This window comes from Cucumis melo, unplaced genomic scaffold (genome assembly GCF_025177605.1).
Source record: "Cucumis melo cultivar AY unplaced genomic scaffold, USDA_Cmelo_AY_1.0 utg001160l, whole genome shotgun sequence".
NCBI classification, from domain to species: Eukaryota; Viridiplantae; Streptophyta; class Magnoliopsida; order Cucurbitales; family Cucurbitaceae; genus Cucumis; species Cucumis melo.
Genome location: NW_026124441.1, coordinates 1 through 7,500, shown reverse-complemented (window position 1 = coordinate 7,500; position 7,500 = coordinate 1). Strand labels below are relative to the sequence as shown.

Below are 7,500 nucleotides of genomic sequence, written 5' to 3'. Positions count from 1 at the left end.
TCGGATTGAGCCGACATCCGTTACGGTCGTTCGTTATTCCATTGAAAGAATCTCCGTTCCAGAACCGTACGTGAGATTTTCATCTCATACGGCTCCCCCTTTATCTGATGCGCATAATGAGATGAGAATAATACATGAAATCAAAAAACATTGAAATACTCTCATTATGAACTCATGGGACTAGCGTTTTTACAAAAAATCTCTAGCCAACCTTCCTGTAAAAGATCTTTTCTTAACATCAAGCATGGTTTACTAGATAAAAATAAAAATGGTAACTCTAACAATTTCTTTGTCCTCAACGCCTCTAAATTTCCAGGAATTAGTCACTTCAACAGTCTTCGATGGTTATACAGGTATCCAAAATACAAACGAGATGGATGTTTGTTGTCCCAACCATTTTTCTAAGTTCCGATCCCGATAAGGAAAAGGTATAATTTATAACAAAGTTTTCGTGTTGTTGATTCCTAGGTGTAGTGCTTCTTCCCCTCTGCTACCTATTTTTACTAGTGAATATTTTTACTAGTGGAGTAGGGTTGACTTAATCCATAGGTTACACCTTTCGCTTAATACTAGAATCGACAATTCTAGCATCTAAGGTTACATTAATCGGGGATACACGACAGAAGGAATTTTTTGATTTTCAAATTGCACCTCCAAGAAGCGTAGATTTATTTCAATTATTGTTTTCTTTCTATCCCGAATACTGTGTCTTTCTACTAAGACGGAGAGCGGTAAAGAAAATTGAAAAAAAAAAAAATCAAATCGCACCATCTCTGTAATAGGTGAATGCCTCTTTTTCCCCGGAAGTTGTCGGAATTATTCGTAATAAGATATTGGCTACAATTGAAAAGGTCTTATCGATAAAATTTCCATTTATCCCACCAGATCTAGGCATAGGCATCGGTAACAACCCCATTCTATAATTTCTTTTAATTACCTCTCGTGAGAAAATGATCCCACAAACAAAGGAATTGCATAGTACGAAATAACATAAAAACGGATTCATTAAAAAATCCCACTCGATATTAAAATTGTTTCTTTTTGATTTCACAGGAATCAATAAAAGAGAAGAAATATTTCAATCCGGTTAAATTTCATCCAAATGTAGTAGGATCAGAATGAAGAGAACTATTCTGATTTCAGCGAAGTTGAAGAAAAAAAGAATTTTATTTATCTGACTGGGGTAATTCTAGAAGTTTTTTGATTGAATTATGATACAAAAAAGAGCAAAAAGAATCGAATAATCATTCTATGATTCATAACTTGTGACTAGATATATGTATGGGATAAACAGTTGTTGGTGAAAAATCGAAAACTGTAAAAGTCGAATTTTTAGAAAAAAGGAATCATAGTTTAAAAAACTAAATAGAATCATGAGCTAAAAGTATCCATTAAACATAGTTAAAAAAAAATTATTTGTATAGTTAGAATTGGTTGGACGTGCCTATCAAAAAAAAAATTGAATATTAATGACTCACTATTAACTCGGTTTCTGGGCCATAATCATTCTGTAGGAGAGATGGCCGAGTGGTTGAAGGCGTAGCATTGGAACTGCTATGTAGGCTTTTGTTTACCGAGGGTTCGAATCCCTCTCTTTCCGTACTAATTCAACAATGTTACTGACCACAATGTATCAAATCAAATAACAATCGATACTATTATTCCAACGGTTAGACCTTTATGGATTCTTTATTTCGAATTTTTGTGGTACGGAAACGAAAAGACTGGAAAGAATGCACAAGAGATGAAAATCCCCCTACCGATCAATGATAGATGAATGATAGAAAAATTTCCGGATCAAAACCTTACTTTCCTTCGGTCTCTTTACTTAGACTTCGGCGAAGGGGAGGACGAAATTGTCCGAACCCTTGTTTTTTAGTTAGGTTTAAGTCTGACGAGAATAATATTCTACAACGAGCAATTCATTTATTTTTAAACTGACCCATTTACTATCTATTATTTGATTGACTAATCCTTTATATTGCAATGGCTGAAGAGTCAAATGTTTTGGCAATTCCTGAGGGGGGGATGAATCAAGATAATTTTGAATCAGTGTTCTCGATTTTTTTTCATCTTTTGCTGTAATAATATCTCGGGGTTTGCACCGATAACTTGGTATATCCACTATAGAACCATTAACTAAAATATGTCTATGATTAACTAATTGTCGGGCTTGAGGAATAGTCGAAGCCATACCCAATCGAAAAAGGATGTTATCCAAACGCATTTCAAGTAATTGTAGTAAAACTTGACCCGTTGATCCTTTGGCTTTTCCGGCGATACGAACGTATTTAAGTAATTGTCGTTCTGTAAGACCATAATGAAAACGCAATTTTTGTTTTTCTTCTAAACGAATACGATATTGAGATTTTTTACCGGAACGCGATTGGTTTTTAAGATCGTTTCCGGTTTTGGGCCTTTTACTAGTTAGTCCCGGTAAAGCCCCCAGACGGCGTATTTTTTTGAAACGAGGCCCTCTGTAACGCGACATAAAGACTCCTTATTTTATTTTATTTAAATTTCATAAACATTTTATTTTATTTAAATTTCATAAACTTAAATGAAAACTAAATGATAAATATTATAAATGAAGTGAAATCCAGTAAAGTATTGTACTACAAAACAAAGAATAATTAGATAACTTGGATCAATATCCGGATCCTATTGTATATGTAAATGATATAAAAAAGTAAGAGTTCCTTTCTTGATTTGTTCTACAGAAATAGAACCCCTCCTTTAGTCATAAAGGTAAGTAAGTTCCTACGACATCATAGATCGGTGACCTTTGAAAAAGGGTAAGAAGTCGTTTCTTTATTTATTTGATTTATCAATTATGTCAAAAATAAAATCAATAGAGAAAAGCCGGCTATCGGAATCGAACCGATGACCATCGCATTACAAATGCGATGCTCTAACCTCTGAGCTAAGCGGGCTCACATAACAGAAATGTTACATGCATAGTAATTTACTAAATTACTGGGATCTTAGCTATTCCTAATTAATATGAATATAGAATCTAATTTCATTTCAAATAAATATTCAATATTGGAATTGTTCTATTATAGAACATAATAATTAATATAACGATTAATAGAATATAGCGATAGAAAATTTTGATCTATTTATCAAATGGATGTGTATCAATAATTAATGTGTTAATCTTAATTGCATTTAATGCAATTGAGATGATAATGAAGCGTTTCTATGTTTTCATTCTGAAAGGTGGAAGATAAGACGAACAAGGGAATCGACCGTTTAAGTATTAAATTTTTTACTAAAAAAATAATAGAAAGAGGGGCAAATATATATGTTCATATATCTATCTATATTGATATATATTGAATTGCAGATACAGAAATGATAGAATCATTTTGGATCGGAACAAATATGGGTCTCCGATAGAGAAGAGAGAGATGAAAGAAGATAGACAAGAAATCCAATAGGAGGAAACACTTTTCAATAGAGGAATCGGTATTCTAATGACTTGAGTGGTTCCAGTATAATACAAATGAAAGAAAACGGGGAAGGACATCATAATGCGATACTAATCTTAAAAGAGGGGGATATGGCGAAATCGGTAGACGCTACGGACTTAATTAGATTGAGCCTTGGTATGGAAACCTACTAAGTGATAACTTTCAAATTCAGAGAAACCCTGGAATTAAAAATGGGCAATCCTGAGCCAAATCCTTTTTTCCGAAAAAAAAGGGTAGGTGCAGAGACTCAATGGAAGCTGTTCTAACAAATGGAGTTGACGACGTTGCGTTAGTAAAGGAATGAATCCTTCCATCGAAACTCCAGAAACGATGAAAGATAAACGTATTACGTACTGAAATACTATATTGATTAATGACAACTCGAATCTCTATTTTTTATATTTCTATAATTTTTTATATTTATATTTATATATATATATAAAATTATATATAAAAATGAACGAATTGTTATGAATCGATTCCAAGATCTACAAGTTGAAAAAATAATCGAATATTCATTGATCAAATCATTTACTCCATCATAGTCTGATAGATCTTTTGAAGAATTGATTAATCAGATCGAATAGAATAAAGATAGAGTCCCATTCTACATGTCAATAACGACAAAAATGAAATTTATAGTAAGAGGAAAATCCGTCGACTTTTAAAATCGTGAGGGTTCAAGTCCCTCTATCCCCAAAACCCTAAAAAGGCCCGTTGGCCTCTTTAATTATTTATCCGTTCATTAGCAATTCAGACTTTGTTATGTTTTTTCTCATTCATTCGACTCTTTCACAAGCGTATTTGAGCGGAAATTTGATTTCTTATCACAAGGCTTGTGGTATATATTCTATATGATAGACGTACAAACGAACATCCTTGCGCAAGTAATCTGTGAAATTTGAATGATTAACTGTCTACTGTACTGAAACTTCGAAAGGCTTATCCAAGCCCTGAAATTTCGTATATCTTCAAAAAGAAGACTTTGGAATACCTTTTTTCTTATTTACAATTGACATAGACCAAAGTCATCTATTAAAATAAGGGATAATGTGTCGGAAATGGCCGGGATAGCTCAGTTGGTAGAGCAGAGGACTGAAAATCCTCGTGTCACCCAGTTCAAATCTGGTTCTTGGCACATCATGAATTTGTATGAGTATCTATTCTACGGATTCATTAATAATATAGATCATGAAAAAATACTGATACATGATGATGTCTGGAAATCTACCCTTTAACTAAACTATATATATTTTTTACTCTATTTATAGATGTCGAAAATAGACAAGTAAAGATAAAGAGGATATTTATAGAAATATGTAAAGGATGTATATAGATATGTAAAAGAAAAGAATTTTCTTTTGTTTCCTCTTCTTTTTTATTTGTTCATACTCTGTCTCCTGGCGTTCAATTCCTATTTTATACATATTTGAAAGTTTCAATTAGTTCCTTATAAGACCCAAAAGTCTAGTCTAGGGGAGTTGAAAGGCGGGAATGGCCAAGATTCATCTCAGATACAGTACAAATAGAATCCGATTCTCTTTTCATATTATATTTCTTCATTTCACCCTATGTGACTTTTTTAAAGCACATCTATAAGTCATATGCGTGATACATAGTTCATAATGCAGAACTCATTTAGTTCATCCTATTAGCTTGTGGCTCATCCAAAATAAGTATCTTACAAATTGGATAATCTCACCAAATCTCTAATTGTATTTTTTTTAATCAATAATAATAAGATGAATGAGACTTCAATTACTATGCTATATCTATAAGAGAACGTAAAAATGTATTTGAATATCTTGAGTTGTCGAAGTGAAGATTAGTTTCGTATTATTTAATGAGCATCTTGTATTTCATAAAAATTGGGGGCAATATAATCCTTACGTAAGGGCCATCCTACCCAACTTTCAGGCATTAAGATACGCTTTAGACGTGGATGATTATCATAAGAAATTCCCAACATATCATAAGATTCCCTTTCTGGAAAATCCGCACTTTTCCAAACCCAGAAAACAGACGGAATTTTAGGATTTATCCTTGCGGCAAATACTTTTATGCATACCTCTTCCGGTTGATCTATACCATACTCGATTCTCGTAAGATGATACACACTAGCTAACAGTCCGCCTGGTGCTACATCATAAGCACATTGGGAACGTAGATAATTGTAACCATATACATATAAAATGACTGCAATGGAATGCCATTCCTCGGGCTTTATTTGTAAAGTCTCTATTCCTTGGTAATCGAAACCCAAAGATCTATGAACCAGTCCATGTTTGACTAGCCAAGAAGACAAATTACCCTGCATCTTCTCCCCCCCCCATTTTTTTATTTTTATTTGTATAAGTATTTCCCATTTACAATGAAAAATTGATGAAGATTCACTCGTTCTTTGCTTTGTTATTCTGTACAAAAAAAGTATACGGCCTAATTTACTAATTCGTAGGAAGAGACTGCACTTTTGTATTTGAAAAAAGTTTCAGGAGGGATGATCTCTGAAGTAGATGATGGTTGATAGAGTAATCCTTGATCGTAATTTCCAGTATTAGTACTTGGGCCAACATGAAATTTGTGATTGGTAGTAAAACACCGATTTTCCTCTTGAGACTTAATTCGATCTTCATAGATTTCTCGAGATATTTTTCTTACGAAGTTTTGTTATAGCATCTATAACAGCCTCGGGTTTAGGCGGACAACCCGGCAAATACACATCGACAGGAATTAACTTATCGACTCCCCGAACAGTACTATAAGAATCGGTACTGAACATCCCTCCTGTAATTGTACATGCTCCCATAGCAATAACATATTTTGGTTCAGGCATTTGCTCATATAATCTTACTAAAGAAGGAGCCATTTTCATTGTTACCGTACCCGCTGTTAAAATTAAGTCTGCCCTGTCTAGGACTAGATCTTGGTACCAGTCCATAACGATCAAAGTCGAATCGTGAACCTATTAATGAAGCGAATTCAATGAAGCAACAACTGGTACCATAGAGAAGCGCCATAAACTGGAGAGTCTTGACCAATTTGAAAGATCATTTGATGTAGTTGAAATAACTGAAGTTTGGGTTGTTCGATCAAGTAAGGGAAACTCGATGGAATTCATAACTGTCTCAATGTTTTTTTTAATTGTCTGAATATTCAAAAACTAAGACCATTCCAATGCTCCTTTTCGCCATGCATAAACTAAACCGACAATTAGGATAAGCACGAAAATTAAAGCTTCTATAAAGACGGATACCCCTAATACATCAAAACTCATTGCCCACGGATAAAGAAAAACTGTTTCAACATCAAAAACAACAAAAACTAGAGCAAACATATAATAACGGATTCTAAATTGTACCCAAGCATCGCCCATTGGTTCTATTCCCGATTCATAACTCGAAAGTTTCTCTGGCTCTTTGCTAAGAGGGGCTAAAACTCCAGAAATTAGAAATGCCAAAATAGGAATAAGACTTGATATTATTAGAAATACCCAGAAAATATCATATTCGTAAAGCAGAAACATAAACGTACTCCTATCAATGTGGAAAATATACCGGATTAGTCGATCGGTACATGTCTCGTTTGAAGATTCATCCACTATAATCCTATTTATATAATATCTATTATATCCATAATAAATATATATTAAATATTATATATTTATATAGAGAGGATACATATAGTCGGAATTTCCATTTAGGAACTTTTAGTGATTGAAGAAGGAAAGAGAAGACGACTACTTTAGTTTTGTGCTTTACTAGATAAGGGTATACCAACAGAAAAGCCTATTTGAGAATGTTTACAATGAAAGTTACCAAAGATCTTCGTTTCTCAAACTCTAGCTTGTCCACAAATAAAATACAGTAAGTCGTTCCTAGATCCATGTGATTTACTAGTGCATTCGATTTGCATTGGGTTATGGTGGAGTTTTTAACCGGTTTCATGTCATGATTTTGACTCCAAAAATTTACTAGAATTGGGTAGGTATCCCAAAGAAAAGAAGTATTACTAATTTCTTGATTTT

The 7,500-nt window shown here is 33.4% G+C and overlaps 2 non-coding genes across 2 annotated transcripts; one reads left to right on the top strand and one right to left on the bottom strand.

Moving 5' to 3' along the window:
* Positions 1–1,513: 1,513 nt before the first annotated feature.
* On the top strand, positions 1,514–1,600 carry TRNAS-GGA (transfer RNA serine (anticodon GGA)). Its single transcript has one exon. It is a non-coding gene; the product is annotated as a tRNA-Ser (tRNA).
* A 1,260-nt stretch (positions 1,601–2,860) lies between these two features.
* On the bottom strand, positions 2,861–2,933 carry TRNAT-UGU (transfer RNA threonine (anticodon UGU)). Its single transcript has one exon. It is a non-coding gene; the product is annotated as a tRNA-Thr (tRNA).
* Between the last annotated feature and the right edge of the window lie 4,567 nt (positions 2,934–7,500).